Consider the following 16615-nt stretch of genomic DNA (forward strand, 5'->3'; position numbering starts at 1 on the left):
CTTTGTGTAGTCCCAACTACTCTGGAGGCTGAGGCAGGAGAATCGCTTGATCCCGGGAGGCAAAGGTTGCAGTGAGCTGAGATCGCATATTACATACAAGTTTTTAATTTCTCTTCAAAAATCAGTATGTCAGTATGTTCAATTCTTTGCCTTCTACTTTTAAAATTCACTAAATGAATTTTTTTTAAAGCTCACTAAATGCTTTCTTAAATCGGACACTTATTAATCTTCCAGATTTCACCCTTTTTTGAAACTCGAAGTTATGAACGACCTTCACCATACCAACACTGTCTGACTTTCTCTACCCTGAATGGAAGAGACCCCAATAGTTAGGCAGGAATGTCATCGCCCCTATTCAGCCTGAAAAAGTTACAGAAGACTAATCTTTGTCTGTCTGCAACTCTTAGGATTTAGGGTCCTCTTGTAAAAGAAGGGGGAAAATATGTCAGAAGCGTTTGAACCAGAGTGACTTCATTTTGAGAGAGGGCCAGGAAAATGATGCTGTGACTTGCTGGGCTGCATTCTCAGCAAGTTAGGCATGCCTAGCCTCTAGATGTTTATGGTTAAGGGAATGAATTAATAATGTTTACTAAGCAGAACCAGACTTAGGAGTGTCCAGATATCCCAACATCTGGAGAATAAAGGCATCCCTAATTTTGCTTTAAAGATAACATTGAGTTGGCTGGACATGGTGGGTCACACCTGTAATCCCAGCACTTTGGGAGCCAAGGCAGGTGGATCTCCTGAGGTCAGATGTTCGAAATCAGCGTAGCTAATGTGGCGAAACCTAGTCTCTACTAAAAATACAAAAATTAGCCGGATGTGGTGGTGTGCACCTGTAGTCGCAACTACTCTGGAGGCTGAGGCAGGAGAATCACTTGATCCCGGGAGGCAAAGGTTGCAGTGAGCTGAGATCGTGTATTACATATAAATTTTTAATTTCTCTTCAAAAATCAATATGTCAGTATGTTCAATTCTTTGCCTTCTACTTTTAAAATTAACTTCCTCGTAAAGCAACCTTTTTCCATCACCTGCTCCACTGCGCCTCATTCCAATCACCTGCTCCACACTAACTCATTCTGATTACCTGCTCTGCCCCGACCTGCTCCACCCTGACTCCCGCCAAACCACTCACCCCATCACTCTATTTAAATTAGCCAATCTGAATTAGTTTACTGTGCGGCCTAATCCTAGCCAACAGGGGAAGGACACAGCAGCAATAGGAATAAGAAGCCCTTCCCCGCTCTTAAGTGTGTGCTCATTGTTGCTCCATCTATAACGGCACACACGTCTATAAAATTAAATTGCCTTGCTAAGTAGAAAAAAAACCAAATTTTATATTCAAGTGCTATTTATTTTGTGGCACTAAAAGTTTACTTACAACATTGCACCTTTGCACTCCAACCTGGGCAACAAGAGAGAAACTCTGTCTCAGAAAAAAAAAAAAGTTCACATTTTGGATACATTGAAAAAGACAGCAAAGAAGAGATAGTTTTCCAGTGCTCTGGGATGGGCCTGGTTCAGCTCAGGGAGGAAGACCTGCCTGAAAAGGCTGCAGCTGAGGCTGTGAATCTTTCTTCATTCAGCCCAACCTCTGATCACATCTGCTGTCACTCGGGGCCTGAGAAGGCGGGGTCTTAAACGTTATCCAATCAGGGACGCTGTCCTGGGAACTGTCCAATCAGGCACATAGCTGGAACGAACAGGGAGGCTTCCGGGATTTGGCGGGGGCCTTTGTCTCTCACTGCAGCGGGAGGTCCAGGTCTAGTGCTCACTGCTCTGTGTCTTCTGCTTCTGGAGGCCCAGCCTCTGTGGCCTTGTGACCTGCAGTTATTGGAGATCCACAACTAGGAAGTCAGGACCCCCTGGAAGCCTAGAAATGGTGAGAGGGCCGGTCCGACATCCCGAGAGAGGGAACGGGGCTGGTTGGAACTGGTGGGAAGCGGCTGTGGCGGGACCCAGGCCTCCCTGCAGTCAGCTCCACAATGTTCGCCCCGAATTCTCCTTGTCCAGCTCGGCCTCAGTCCCCTTCAGCCATGAGATGGCGGCTGCGCTGGCAGCTGGGCCTCCGGGCGTCGTGTCTCTTCCCTGTGTAGTGATTGTGCCCTGGCCTGGAGCCCTCTCTGGGCAGCTCTGCACCAGTAGCCCCACATCTCTCCCAGATTGTGCAGAGACCATGGGAGGAACGTCACGGCAGAATCCTGACTCGGGGTGCGGTTCATGAATGGGAAGCGTTTTTGTCCATAGGCTTCCCAGGTTTTCTTTTTTCCTGTTAAAAATTTATGGTGTCACTGCGAAAATTTTAAATAATTTAGAGCACCCGGCTGTGGTTTGTAATTTGTAATCCATGGAAGGGGCTTGAAGGAAAGACTTTTATAAGGTTCGTGATAAAAAGCAAATTGAGTAATTGGCTAGGTACTGTGATGTACTTTTTGTTGTTGTTTTGTTTTGTTTTTATTTTTATTTTTTTTGAGACAGTCTCACTCTGTTGCCTACGCTGGAGTCCAGTGGCGTGATCTCGGCTCACTGCAACCTCTGCCTCCGTAGTAGCTGGGACTACAGGCGCCCGCCACCACACTTGGCCATTTTTTTTTTTTTTTTTAATTTTTAGTAAAGACGGAGGGTGAGGCGGTTTACCATGTTGGCCAGGCTGGTCCTGAACTCCTGATCTCAGGTGATCCACCCACCTCAGCCTTTCAAAGTGTTGGGATTACAGGTGTGAGCCCCGCGCCTGTCCTAGTTTCTTAATTTTTACAATCAGGGTGGAAATATCCTGGTTATGTAATCAGAGCTTAATTGGCAGTTTATGGTAGGTTAAACCCGAGGCTTGTTTCCGCCAGTGTAGTAATTTACCAAAAAATGCTCTTGAGTTTAGACTTTTTTTAGAAGTAGAAATCCGGGGACTAGAGCCACCTCAATCTAATTTCCTGCCACTTAATGATTTTCACACTCCACAGAGGACTGATTTTTCCCTGAAATTTTCACTAGTGTCCCAAGAAGGGCCTCAGGTCCACCCCTTATCCCCTATTTCTCCAGTCTAACTCTGGCTTGCAGAAAAATACTAAATTTCCAGTTTGGTCTGACATTCCCTAATGCCAATTTTCCCACCCTAATGCACTTTATCAACTATTTATCCTTTAGTATACATTTTGATACCTATTTTAAATAATTCTTTTTATTTTTAATTTTTGAGATGGAGCCTTACTCTGTTACCCAGGCTGGAGTACAGTGGCACAACCTCGGCTCACTGCAGGCTTTGTCTCCCAGGCTCAAACGATTCTCTTGTCTCCTCCCAAGTAGCTGGAATTACAGTTGCCCAGCACCACGCCTGGCTAATTTTTGTATTTAGAGATGGGGTTTCACTATGTTGACCAGGCTGGTCTCGAACTCCTGGCTTTAAGCAATCTGCCTGCCTCAGCCTCCCAAAGAGCTGGAATTACAGACATGAGCCACCACACCTGGCCTATTAATCATTTTTTGACAAAGCATTTGATGGCACATTTAAAAAGATTTTTTAAAAAAATATTTCCTATGAGAAGAAAGCAAAGAATAATCTCCTGACACTGTATGGTAAAATATCTCTATGCATTTTTTTCTTCTATTTTCACTAGACACAGATATCAGAATGTTTTTGGGTCAGGTTTTCCTTTTGAAACTTTATAAGGTGATGTGTCTTCAGTCACCCTTCAGTATTTTATTTTTATTTTTTTATTTTTTGTGAGACAGAGTCTTGCTCTATCACCCAGGCTGGAGTGCAGTGGCCCGTGATCTCGGCTCATTGCAAGCTCCACCTCCAGGTTCAGGCCATTCTCCTGCCTCAGCCTCCTAAGTAGCTGGGACTACAGGTGCCTGCCACCACGCCTGGCTAATTTTTTTTTTTTTTTTGTATTAGAGACGGGGTTTCACTGTGTTAGCCATGATGGTCTTGATCTCCTGACCTTGTGATCCGCCCGCCTTGGCCTCCCAAAGTGCTGGAATTACAGGCGTGAGCCACCGCGTCCGGCCCACCTTTCAGTTTTTCTTGGACCTGGGTTTCAGTACTGTATGGGGATAAACCTCGACACCCACCATGGCTATGTCTGCTAGAGTATCTTGTGAATATCAGCTACTGGGTCATTTTCCCTCATAGGACAACCTGAGGTATTGAGTGTAGCTTCTCAACTGTGCAGGTGGATGCCCTGAGGGTAAGAGGCATTTCCTGCTGCCTTTTTTTTTTTTTTTAAGTTAACCCCTTGAGACATTAATATTGTCTTCACCCAACTTTCGTTTCTTGGGGACACATTGCTGGTCAGCCAATCAGATACTAGTATTGAGGAGAAAAATAATTTCTGCATTCTGAATTCCTTTAGGGGACAGAAAAATAGTGCAAGAAAAATAGTAAAAAATCTCCAGGAAAAAAAAAAAAAACTACCAAACCCCAAAAATCTGACTCCATTGAGATGGTGTAAGAACTTGCAGAGTAAAATGTGCCCAAGGCACTCACTGGGGCATAGTTCAGAGTCTCCTGAGAGGGGTTATTGAGTACTTAAGTGAGCAGGATGGGGTGGGACACTCAAGTAATTGAATGGCCTGACTTGACACTTGAGTAAGACATATCTGTATCTTGAAAAGATTTGTTCACTTATTTTGACCTGAGGTTTATTATTATTATTATTTTAAAGACAGACTTTCCCTCTCTCACCCAGGCTGGGGTGAAGTGGTGCCATCTTAGCTCACTGCAACCTCCAAATCCCAATTTCAAGTGATTCTCTTGCTTCAGCCTCCCAAGTAGCTAGGACTACAAGTGTGCACCACCACTCCCAGCTATTTTTTGCATTTTTAGTAGAGACGGAGTTTCACCATGTTAGCCAGGATAGTCTCAAGCTTCTGACCTCAAGTGACACATGCCTGGGCCTTCCAAAGTGCTGAGATTACAGGCCTGAGCCACTGTGCTCAGCTGACCTGTTTTTTAACTATATATTGCATTTTATTAGTAGAGCTTGAAAGGTAAGAAAATAAAAGGGCATAAAAGAGGTGAGTTTCAAAAACATTATCACACACCGGGGCCTATCATGGGGAGGGGGGAGGGGGGAGGGGGGAGGGATTGCATTGGGAGTTATACCTGATGTAAATGACGAGTTGATGGGTGCAGCACACCAACATGGCACAAGTATACATATGTAGCAAACCTGCACGTTGTGCACATGTACCCTACAACTTGAAGTTTAATAATAATAAATAAACTTAAAAAAAAAAAAAATCTAAGATTTAAAACACCTGAAAAAAAAAAATATGTAATATATTTTATTTGTTGAAAAATTTCACTTCCTTTTTTTTCCTCAGAGTGGGTTTGGAAATATTCTCAGGTGTGTTTTTTTATGGCTGAGTGATTTCAAACAGAATTCCATCTAGCTTTTAGAATGGTAGCTACCAAGAAAAAAAATAAAGAAAAATCCTTCTTCAATTTCAGCTGTAGACAGTGAATACATTTCCACAAAAAAATATGGTAGATAATTGGTGAGTTACATAGATTCCTGAAAACTTCAGTTCCTTTTTGCAGCAGTGTAAATTTTTGACAGTGAATATCTTTGTTCTATATCCTGTTTTATTGTGTGTTTGTGTTTAAGATAGAGTCTCACAGCAACACCCAGGCTGGAGTACAATGGTGCAGTCTTAGCTCACTGCAACCTCCGCTTCCCAAGTTCAAGAGATTCTCCTGCCTCAGCCTCCTGAGTAACTGAGACTACAGGCACATGCCATCACACTCAGCTAATTTTTGTATTTTTAGTATGGATGAGGTTTCACCATGTTGGCCAGGCTGGGCTCAAACTCCTGACCTCAAGTGATCCGCCTACCTCAGCCTCCCTAAGTGCTGAGATTACAGGTGTGAGCCACCTGGCCTGGCCCGGCCCTATATCGTGTTACTTTGATTTTTGAGATTAAGGCTAAATTTTATGTGATGAAATTTGGTGCCTCCCAGAAGTGTTCCCGTGTGACTAATTTTTTTGTTTGTTTATTTGAGACACAGTTTTGCTCTTGTTGCCCAGGGTGGAGTGCAATGGTGCAATCTTAGCTCACTGCAACCTACACCTCCTAGGTTCAAGCGATTCTCCTGCCTCAGTCTTCTGAGTAGTTGAAATTACAGGAGCCTGGCTAATTTTTGTATTTTTAGTAGAGATGGGGTTTGACCACGTTGGCCAGACTGGTCTCAAACTCCTGACCTCAGGTAATCCACCCACCTCGGCCTCCCAAAGTCCTGAAATTATAGGCGTGAGCCATTGTGCCTTGATTACTACGTGATTTTTAATATAAATAATAAAATTATACATTTATTGTCTGAAAGAAATAATTTTGCTTTTCTTACTAAGGCAAAATATAAGTACCTTAAAATGTTCTTCCCTTACATGAACACTGTGAGTAATTTTGCTGAATTTTTCTAAGTTTTAATTTCAAAAACCAAGAAATTCTGACTGTAGTAACTCTGAAATGGAAATTAAAGCTTAAGGTGCAGGAGTGTGTCCCTCTTAGTTCTGGTTGCCATGAGAGTACACACAAACAAGGAAAGCAGGGAGAGTTTACTACCTCTAATGCAGCTTGTCCTTCTTACTGTGTCCTACCTCGGTTGGATGGAGTTGGATGGCACAATCTAAGCTAAACCTGGTTGGCTAACTTGAAAAGTACAGGAATGCGGTTATACTGGTGGGAAGGCAGGAAGATCAGTTTCATGGGAAGTAGCTGTTGCCATAGGAGAGGTAATTCACAGAGTGGGTAGCAGATGTGGAATGTGGGCTCCATAGATAAGAACTGGCTAGAAGGTTGTTTACCAGGGCAGGGGAAACAGGGAGAGTAAGGAAGTCTGGCCTTGAAAGGAAGGGAAAAAAGGGCAAAGAAACTTAAACAAACTAAACTTTTGAAGAAGAATTTCTTACTGTATTCAACATCTATGCATTACACGATTAAGAAAATGCTAGTTTAAACAGGATGGTATTTATTACCCAGAAAGTTCTGAAAAAACTATCAGGAGATACCTGCTTATTAGGGTACTAAAGAAAGACTACTTAAAATCATTATTAAAAATTGTAGAACATGGAAGATAGCCGTATCTTGAACTTTCCACAAAAATGGTATTTTCTTACGGTTAAATTCAGACTGTAACTGACTTTAGTGGGGGCAATATTTCAGTAGTGATGCTGTGTCCTTCTGGGTGCATCTGCACACTATAAAAACTTGTCCTGGTGCAGTTGATGTTAATAACTCAATAAGCTCTCAGATTTTTTCTCTATAGATTTTTCTCTTCATCAGTAGGTATCTTTATGCAGCTGACGTGCATAAACCATCACATTTAATTGGCAGCTACCCTTTTAAGTTTTCTTTTGCATTTATCTTTGGTAAAGGAAAGCTCTCATCGTTGTTTATAGGCTAGAAAAACAAAACAAAACAAAAAAACAAAAACACAGGCTCTTCCACTTACTGGATGTTTGACAAAATAGTCTTTTGGGGCCAAAACATTGGCATTACTGGTGAGCTTCGTAGAGATTCAGTAACTCAGACTTTATTTCAGATCTCCTGAAAAGATAATCTGCATTAAGATGTCCAGTTTATTGTACACATTAAAATTTGAGTGGTACCTTCTAACTCAACATATCTGTTTTGTCTGAAAAATAAAAACAACTGTCTTTTTCATCTGAAAAATATACACAACTCATTCTGTATTATGTAAATATAGCACTCAAAAATGTACATTTTTGTGTTTATGCCCTCAATTTTACACTTTATCATTCAGACAAGTATCATATATACACTGATATTATGGATATTATGCCACTCTCTTCTCTCAGAATTAGAGAATACATTAGAAAACATTTGTGTGTTGACAATTATTTTATGGAATAATTTCAGTCACTCTTATAAGTCAGAACAAGTTCTATTCACTTTCTGATTTTACCTTGAGTCAAATAAAAAATTCTGCCCATAGCCACTTTGTAAATAGGTGTGTTTGTGTGTGTCTTCCAGGGACTGTTGACATTTAGGGATGTGGCCATAGAATTCTCTCTGGAGGAGTGGCAATGCCTGGACACTGCGCAGAAAAATTTATATAGGAATGTGATGTTAGAAAACTACAGAAACTTGGCTTTCGTAGTTAAGGATAACTGTATGTCTGTATGTATTGAGATGGAGTCTTGCTCTATCGCCAGGCTGGAGTGCCGTGGCATGATCTCGGATCACTACAACCTCTCCTCCCAGGTTCCGGCAATTCTCCTGCCTCAGCCTCCTGAGTAGCTGGGACTACAGGAAAACACCACCATGCCCAGCTAATTTTTGTACTTTTAGTAGAGACGGGGTTTCAACATGTTGGCCAGGATGGTCTGGACCTTGTGATCTGCCTGACTCAGCTACCCAAAGTATTGGGATTACAGGTATAAGCCTCCACACCTGGCCATGCAAGATCCGCCTCCCAGGTTCAACCAATTCTCCTGCCTCAGCCTCCTGAGTAGCTGGGATTACAGGCATGTGCCACCACACCTGGCTAATTTTGTATTACTTTTTTTTTTAGTAGACACAGGGTTTCCTTTTATTACCTCAAAATTTGGGAAGTCCTCACCCTTTTTTTTATCTTCGACTAACCTCTGTATTATTTTTTTTCCATATTCTTTTTCTAAGATTTCTTTAATGAATATATTGATCTAATTGTATCTAGTAAGTTTTACATTCCATGTTTTAATTTTGTTTTGCAATTTTACTTTTTTTGTTATATATTTGAGGGTATGCCATCACACATCTGTTAATTTTGATTTTTTAGTGTATATTATAATTGTGCGTGCCAATATTTAACTTTGTACAATTTACAACATTGTGGAGCAAAATCATATATGAATTAGCCATGTCTTTTTCCAATAGAATTATCTCTGTTTGCCTGTATAAATGTTATCCTTGAGTTTTTTTGTACCTTGTATATTTGTTGTTTAGGATTGTTTTGAATGGTTTTCTAATCCTGTGTAGATGAGAAGTCAAAATTCTTGTAATTTCAACATCCTATTTGTGAATCTTTATGAATTTTGTGTGGGAGAAACACTTGGATTTGAATATAATTTAAAACTATCATAACTCTGTATCTCTTTTAGGTATTATTATTTTTACTTGTCAAAAAACATAACAAAATTCACCAGAAAATATTTTTAAATATTCAGTTTAGTCATGTTAATTATCTTGACAATGTCATGTAACATATTGCTAAAATGTTTTTATCTTGCAAAGCTAAATCTTAATACATATTAAACCACTACCAAGTTTTCCTTTTTTTTTTTTTTTTTTTTTTTTTTTGGAGATGGAGTCTTGCTCTGTCACCCTAACTGCAGTGCAGTGGTGTGATCTCAGCTCACTGCAACCTCCACTTCCCAGGTTCAAGCAATTTTAGTGCCTCAGGGTCCTGAGTAGCTGGGACTACAGGTGCCCACCACCATACTTTTCTAAATTTTGCATTTTTAGTAGACATGGGGTTTTGCCATGTTGGCCAGGCTGGTTTCAAACTCCTGACTTTAGGTGATTCACTCGCCTCAGCCTCCCAAAGTGCTGGGATTACAGGTGTGATCTACCATGCCTGGACCCAGTTTCTTCTGTTTTATGGCACTTTGCAAATACCACTCTCTTCTTTGTTTCTAAGAGTGTAACTTCTTCATATATCTCATACAATCTCTGTCTTCTTGTGGCTGGCTCATTTCATTTAGCATAATGCCATCAAGATTTATATTTACGGTTGGTAGAATATTTCCTGCTTTTTGAATACTGAGTGATAGTCCAGAATTCTTTTTTTGGATGGAATTTCACCTTTGTTGTCCAGGTTGGAGGGCAATGGTGCAATCTTGGCTCACCGCAACCTCTGCCTCCCAGGTTCAAGCGATTCTCCTGCGTCAGTCCCCCAAATACCTGGGATTACTGGCATGTGGCTCCAGGCCCAGCTAATTTTGTATTTTTAGTAGAGACGGTATTTTGCCATGTTGGTCAAGCTGGTCTTGAACTCCCAACCCCAGGTCATCTGCTAGCCTTAGCCTTTCAAAGTGCTGGGATTACAGGCTTGAGTCACTGCGTCCAGCCTCAGAATTTTTATATTTCAAATTATGTCTACTAAATGACTTGGTGAAAGAAATTTGCATTGCTTTCACCTGTTGTCTTAGAGTAACAATGCTGCAATTATTATGGGTATGTAAATGACTCCTTATATGACCATATATATGAAAGTTTATGTATGTGCTGCATTCTATTTTATTAGTCCATTTTTTTACCTTTATACTCATACCAAATTGTTTTAATTTTGTAGCTTTGTAATGTGTTTTGAATTAAGAACTTTAATGCCTCCAGCATTTTCTTTTTTCTTTTCTTTCTTTCTTTTTTTTTTTTTTTTAAAGATTATTGTGTACTTCATTGTCTCTTGGGATTCTATATACTTTTGGGGTTGCTGTTTCTTCAAGAATGCAATGAGTAATTTGGAAAACATGGCATTAAATATGTAGATTGCACTGAGAAGGATGGACCTCTTCACAATTTAACTATTTCAACCTTTGTATAAGAGCACACTCAAGAGCGTTAATTTCTATATATTTGTAAATTTTTCAGTTTTTTTCTCATATGGTTGTGTGCTCTCATTCCATTTTGGTCATAGAAAGTAGTTCATAGAAGTTTACTTTTAACAATTTTGGTATGACTTCCTTTTTGGCTAAAGATGTGGTTTATCAAGGGAAATGTTGTATGAGCTATTGAGAAGGGTGTGTATTCTGATGTTGTTGAGTGTTCTCCATAACTCTGTTTGGAATAATTGTTTTATACTGCCTTTACGTAGTCTGTTCCCTTATTTACATTATTTTCTTGTTTTATTTTTATTGCAGAAAGTGTAGTATTTGTTTCTATAATTATATTGCTTTCTGTGTGTTTCTTCCACTCTGTCAATATTTGCTTCATATATTTGGAACCCTAATGTGAGACACACACACACAAATTTGTCATAGGTTCCCAGTGAATGAATCTTATTTTTTGATGTCCCTCTTTGTTTCTTTGGAGTTTCAATTTCAAGTATATTTTATAAAATATTATACTTTTTGACTGAAGATGTAGCTTGTGTATGATTATTTTGACTGTATCTGCCCTCATTTGATTAATGTTGCATGGAATGTCTACTTTCATACTGCCACTTCCAGTCTTTTTTAATCATTAGATTTCTTTTTTTTTTTTTTCTTTTTTCTTGAGATGGAGTTTTGCTCTTTCACCCAGGTAGAAGTGCAGTGGCACAATCTCGGCTTACTGCAACCTCTGCCTTCCAGTTTCTAGTGATTCTCCTGCCCTAGCCTTTTGAGTAGCTAAGATAACAGGTACCTGCCACCACGCCCAACTAATTTTTGTATTTTTAATAGAGATGGAATTTCAGCAGGTTGGCCAGGCTGGTCTCAAACCCCTGACCTCATGATCCATCTTCCTCGGCCTCCCAAAGTGCTAGGATTACAGACAAGAGCCCCCATGCCTGGCCCTAATCATTAGATTTCAACTGACTCCTGTAGAAAGGCAAGATGTATCTTGGTTTTTAAAATGCTTAATAAAACTATTTGTTGAAAGTATGTCTGAATTTAAAAGTTAACTTTATATATATATGTATATATATATAATTTTCTGAAAGAGAAAGACTATTATTTTGTTAAGTATTTCATTTGATTCTTGCATCTGTGTCTCTTATTCTCTTTCCATTTTTGTCTTTTTGATGTTTGTATTTATATGATTTCATTTATTTTCTTTTTCTTATCTTTTGTTTTCTTTTCTTTTTTTCTATCCTTCTTTTTTCTTTTTTTTTTTTTGAGATGGAGTTTTGCTCTTGTTGTCCAGGCCGGTGCAATGGTGTGATGTCAGCTCACTGCAACCTCTGCCTCCCACCACACCCAGCCTCTTTTCTGTATTTATACAAATATTTTCATGGTACTTTGGGGATTACATATAACCTTAAAATATACAACAACATGTTTTAATCTGTTAAAAAAATAAACTTAAGTTGCATACAAATTTTTTTTTTTTTTTTTGGACAGAGTCTCGCTTTCAGGCCCAGGCTGTAGTGAAGTGGCAGGATCTCGGCTCACTGCAACCTTTGCCTCCTGGGTTCAAGTGATTCTCCTGCCTCAGCCTCCTGAGTAGCTGGGACTACAGGCGTGTGCCACTATGCCTGGCTGATTTTTGCATTTTTAGTAGAGACGGGGTTTCACCATGTTGGCCAGGGTGCTCTCAAACTCTTTTTTTTTTTTTTTTTTTTTTTGAGACGGAGTCTCTCTCTGTCGCCCAGGCTGGAGTGCAGTGGCATGATCTCGGCTCACTGCAAGCTCCGCCACTGGGTTTAAGCCATTCTCCTGCCTCAGCCTCCCGAGTAGCTGGGACTACAGGCGCCTGCCACCTCGCCCGGCTAGTTTTTTGTATTTTTTTAGTAGAGACGGGGTTTCACCATGTTAGCCAGGATGGTCTCGAGCTCCTGACCTCGTGATCCGCCTGTCTCGGCCTTCCAAAGTGCTGGGATTACAGGCTTGAGCCACCGCGCTCAGCCATTCTTCAAACTCTTGACCTCGTGATCCACCTGCCTTGGCCCCCGCAAAGTGCTAGGATTATAGGCATGAACCACAGCGCCCAGCCTCTTTTCTATATTTATACAGAAACTTTTGTAGTACTTTGGGGATTACATATCACTTCTGAAAAATACAACAGTATATTTATTTTGGCAAAATAATAAGTTGCATGTAAAAATTCGTTTTTGTTACATCTTCCCTCAAAGTTGTCATTGATATTGCTAATTATATCTTATTATGTTGTATATTCATTAACAGATGTTTATAATAATTTCTATGCTTTTTTCTTACTAATTTCAGAGAATAATTAAAAATGTTTTCTGCACCACTAGGATACTGTTAAGAAATTCTACTATTGTGTATTTGCATATTTTTTTCTAGAAAATAATGTATTTTTATATGATTATATGGGTTTTTTAAATTAATGTTATTTTCAGTGGAAGAAACTATTTTCAGCACCCTTTATATGTAGGGTATATGCAGTTCCAATACACTTTTTTAGAATTTGCTTACCGTAGAAGGCTTTTTTTTTTTTTTATTTGGCAGGACAGATTCGCTGATCGTATTATTCTCAATAGCTGTTTTTTTCACAACTATTTTTATGACTACATCACACAGTTAGTTCCCTTATGGCCTGCAAAATTTTTGTTAACAGTTCACTGATTATCTCATAAGACTATGTAAATGACATACCTCTTTTTTCTTTTCTTTTTTTAAATATTTTTTTGGAGACAGAGCCTCACTCTATCCCCCAGCCATGCTGGAGTGTAGTGGTGTGACCTCAGCTAACTGAAACCCCCACCTCCTAGGTTCAAGCGGTTCTTCAGCCTCAGCCTCCTGAGTAGCTGGGATTATAGACACGCACTTCCACACCCGGCTAAATTTTGTAGTTTTAGTAGAGATGGGGTTTCTCCATGTTGGCCAGGCTTGTCCTGAACCCCTGACCTCAGGTGATCTGCCATCCTCGGTCTCCCAAAGTGCCTGGATTACAGGTGTGAGCCACTGCACCTGGTTTGGCACATCCCTTTTATCTTGCAGCTTCAAAGATAATCTTTGTGACTTTTGAAATTGTGCTTATATATGTGTTTGTTATAAATATCTTTCTTTGATCCTAGTTTGTTGAGCTTATTTTTACATCATTTTTCTTGCTTTTGGGATCTGTCAGTTTTCATCTGTATTTTTTACCTCCACTTTTTTGTTTTCTTTGAAATGTTAAATATTTTTGTTCTCATCCTCATTTTTCTGATTTTCCATAGTTGTCTCTGTTCTTGTTTTAATCAGTGAGTGTTATTCAATTTATTGCCAATTCTTAATGTATATGTCTAATATTTTTATGTTTTCTTTCAGAATATTTTATGATATTTCTGTTGGGATGATATTGCCCTATTTTGTACATACAATAATCTTTCAGTTTTTTACCTTAAAAAAAGCTACCTGTCAAAATCTTTATAATGTAATTTTGTCCTGACATGGTCTGAAAACAATTGTCTTGGATCATGATTATGGGAGTTTCTCAAACATGTTCTTATAATATATGTTGTCTGACAGTTTCTGTGTATTTTTTAGTTAAGAAAGCTTACTCTTGTTACTTTGTAGGAGTTAGTAATCAAATGCTACACCTGTTCCTTTTCTGTGGTACTGCAGTCTCTGCTGCTGTAACATTCTTCTTTAGTCTCAGCAGACTCAAACTCTCATTTCAAAACATACCACCATTTCTTTCAGAACTTTGTCATGAGTGACAGAAACCAGTTTCAGGAAAAGCCCCTACAAGCCAGAAATGATAAAGAATGTGTCAATATTTTACCTTTCTTTTAAAACAAAAACCAAGAGTTGGCAATTTACTTCTAAAGGCACTATGTTATAGTGGGAAGCAGGAAAAGCTGTGTTGGGTAAATTTAAGAGACTTTCTTTTTTTTCTATGTGGTTTTTTGCATTGTGCTTTTCTGGGACACTGAACACACTTAATTCATTTATAAATTTACCACAGATGTACTTTGATCTCTATGTTTTTGTTACATTCATATGTCTGTGAAAGAATTAGGGCTTGTGGTATTTTGCAAAGCCATCTTGTTTATGTAGTTTGTATAAATTTAAAGGTAAGATTTTAAAACTATATTCATGGGAGTAAGTGGAGTAATTTATTTATTTTTCAGGTATATGTCCTCAGTTTGCTCAAAACCTTTGGCCAGAGCAGGGCATGGAAGATTTTTTTCAAAAAGTAATACTGAGAAGATATGAAAAATATGAACATGAGAATTTACAGTTAAGAAAAGGCTGTAAAAGTGTGGATGAGTGTAAGGTGCACGAAGAAGGTTATAATGAACTTAACCAGTGTTTCATAACTACCCAGAGAAAAGTATTTCAATGTGGTAAATGTTCGAAAGTCTTATATAAATTTTTAAATTCAAACAGACACACTGGAAAGAAAACTTTCAAATGTAAAAAATGTGTCAAATCATTTTGCAGGCTTTCACACATAACCCAGCATAAAAGCATTTATACTACAGAGAAGTTTTACCGATGTAAAGAATGTGGAAAAACATTTAATTGGTCCTCAACCCTCACTAATCAAAAGAAAATTCATACTGAAGAGAAACCCTACAAATGTGAAGAATATGGCAAAGCTTTTAATCAAACCTCAAATCTTACTACACATAAGATAACTCTCACTGAAGAGAAGACTTACAAGTGTGAAGAAGTGGCAAAGCATTTAGCCGATCTTTAGCCCTAACCAGACATAAAAGGATGCACACTGGAGAGAGACCCTACAAATGTGAAGAATGTGGCAAAGCATTTAGCCAATCCTGTGTTCTAACAAAACATAAGAGGATACACACTGGAGAGGAACTTTACAAATGTGAAGAATGTGGCAAAGCATTTGTATTGTCCTCAGCCCTAACTATACATAAGAGGCTGCACACTGGAGAGAAACCCTACAAATGTAAAGAATGTGGCAAAGCGTTTAGCCAATCCTCAACCCTAACCAAACATAAGACGATGCACACAGGAGAGAAACCCTACAAATGTGAAGAATGTGGCAAAGCATTTAGCCAATCCTCAGTTCTAACCAAACATAAGAGGATTCACACTGGAGAGAAACCCTACAAATGTGAAGAACGTGGCAAAACATTTTTATGGCCCTCAACCCTAACTAGACATAAGCGGATTCACACTGGAGAGAAACCCTACAAATGTGAAGAATGTGGCAAAGCATTCATATGGCCCTCAGGCCTTTCTGGACATAAGAGGATTCACACTAGGGGAGAAACCCTACAAATGAGAATAATGTGGCCAAGCATTTAGCCATTCCTCAACCGTTATTACACATAAGGTAATTCATACTGGAGAGAAACCTTACAAGTGTGAAGAATGTGGCAAAGCTTTTAATCATTACTCAAATCTTATTACACATAGGATAATTCATACTGGAAAGAAGCCCTACAAATGTGAAGAATGTGGCAAAGCCTTTAAATGGTCCTCAAATCTTAGTAAACATAAGGTAATTCATACTGAAGAGAAACCCTACAAATGTGAAAAATTTGGCAAAACCTTTTACCAGTCTTCAAACCTTACCATAAGAGAATTCATACTGGAGAGAAACACTAATAATGTGAATGTCTTAAAATCTTATTACTAATAAAAGTCTTCTTACTGTCAAAAGATCTATCAGAAAATATGTCTTTAAAGCGCAGAAGAGTATTTGTTTTGAAAAAGCATTAACAAATATGAAGAGGTTTGTGATCCCTTTACTTGTATCACAGATCTTATTGTACACATTTTGTACTAGAGGAAAATCCTGAGGCAGCTGTTAAAATTTTGTTCAACATCAGTGAGTTTATATTGAGGAAAACCCTGCAGATGTAATGAATTTGGGAAAGTATTTTTCCAAACACTACAAATTATAAAACACCAGAGAGTTTATACTAAAATATATTTTTGCAGATACAGTAAATATGAAAGATATTCAGTCCAAAATTAAGTCTATGTAAATATTGGAATAATTCACAGTAGAAATATCTAGGGCACTCAAACTTTAGACATTAAATCAG

The 16615-nt window shown here is 38.8% G+C and overlaps 1 pseudogene; it reads left to right on the plus strand.

Annotated features, from left to right (window-relative positions):
• The first annotated feature begins 1879 nt into the window (after positions 1-1879).
• LOC103234403 (uncharacterized) lies at positions 1880-16203 on the plus strand (annotated as a pseudogene).
• The last annotated feature ends 412 nt before the right edge of the window (positions 16204-16615 follow it).

The sequence above is a fragment of the Chlorocebus sabaeus genome, chromosome 6 (assembly GCF_047675955.1).
Source record: "Chlorocebus sabaeus isolate Y175 chromosome 6, mChlSab1.0.hap1, whole genome shotgun sequence".
In the NCBI taxonomy this organism is placed as follows: domain Eukaryota; kingdom Metazoa; phylum Chordata; class Mammalia; order Primates; family Cercopithecidae; genus Chlorocebus; species Chlorocebus sabaeus.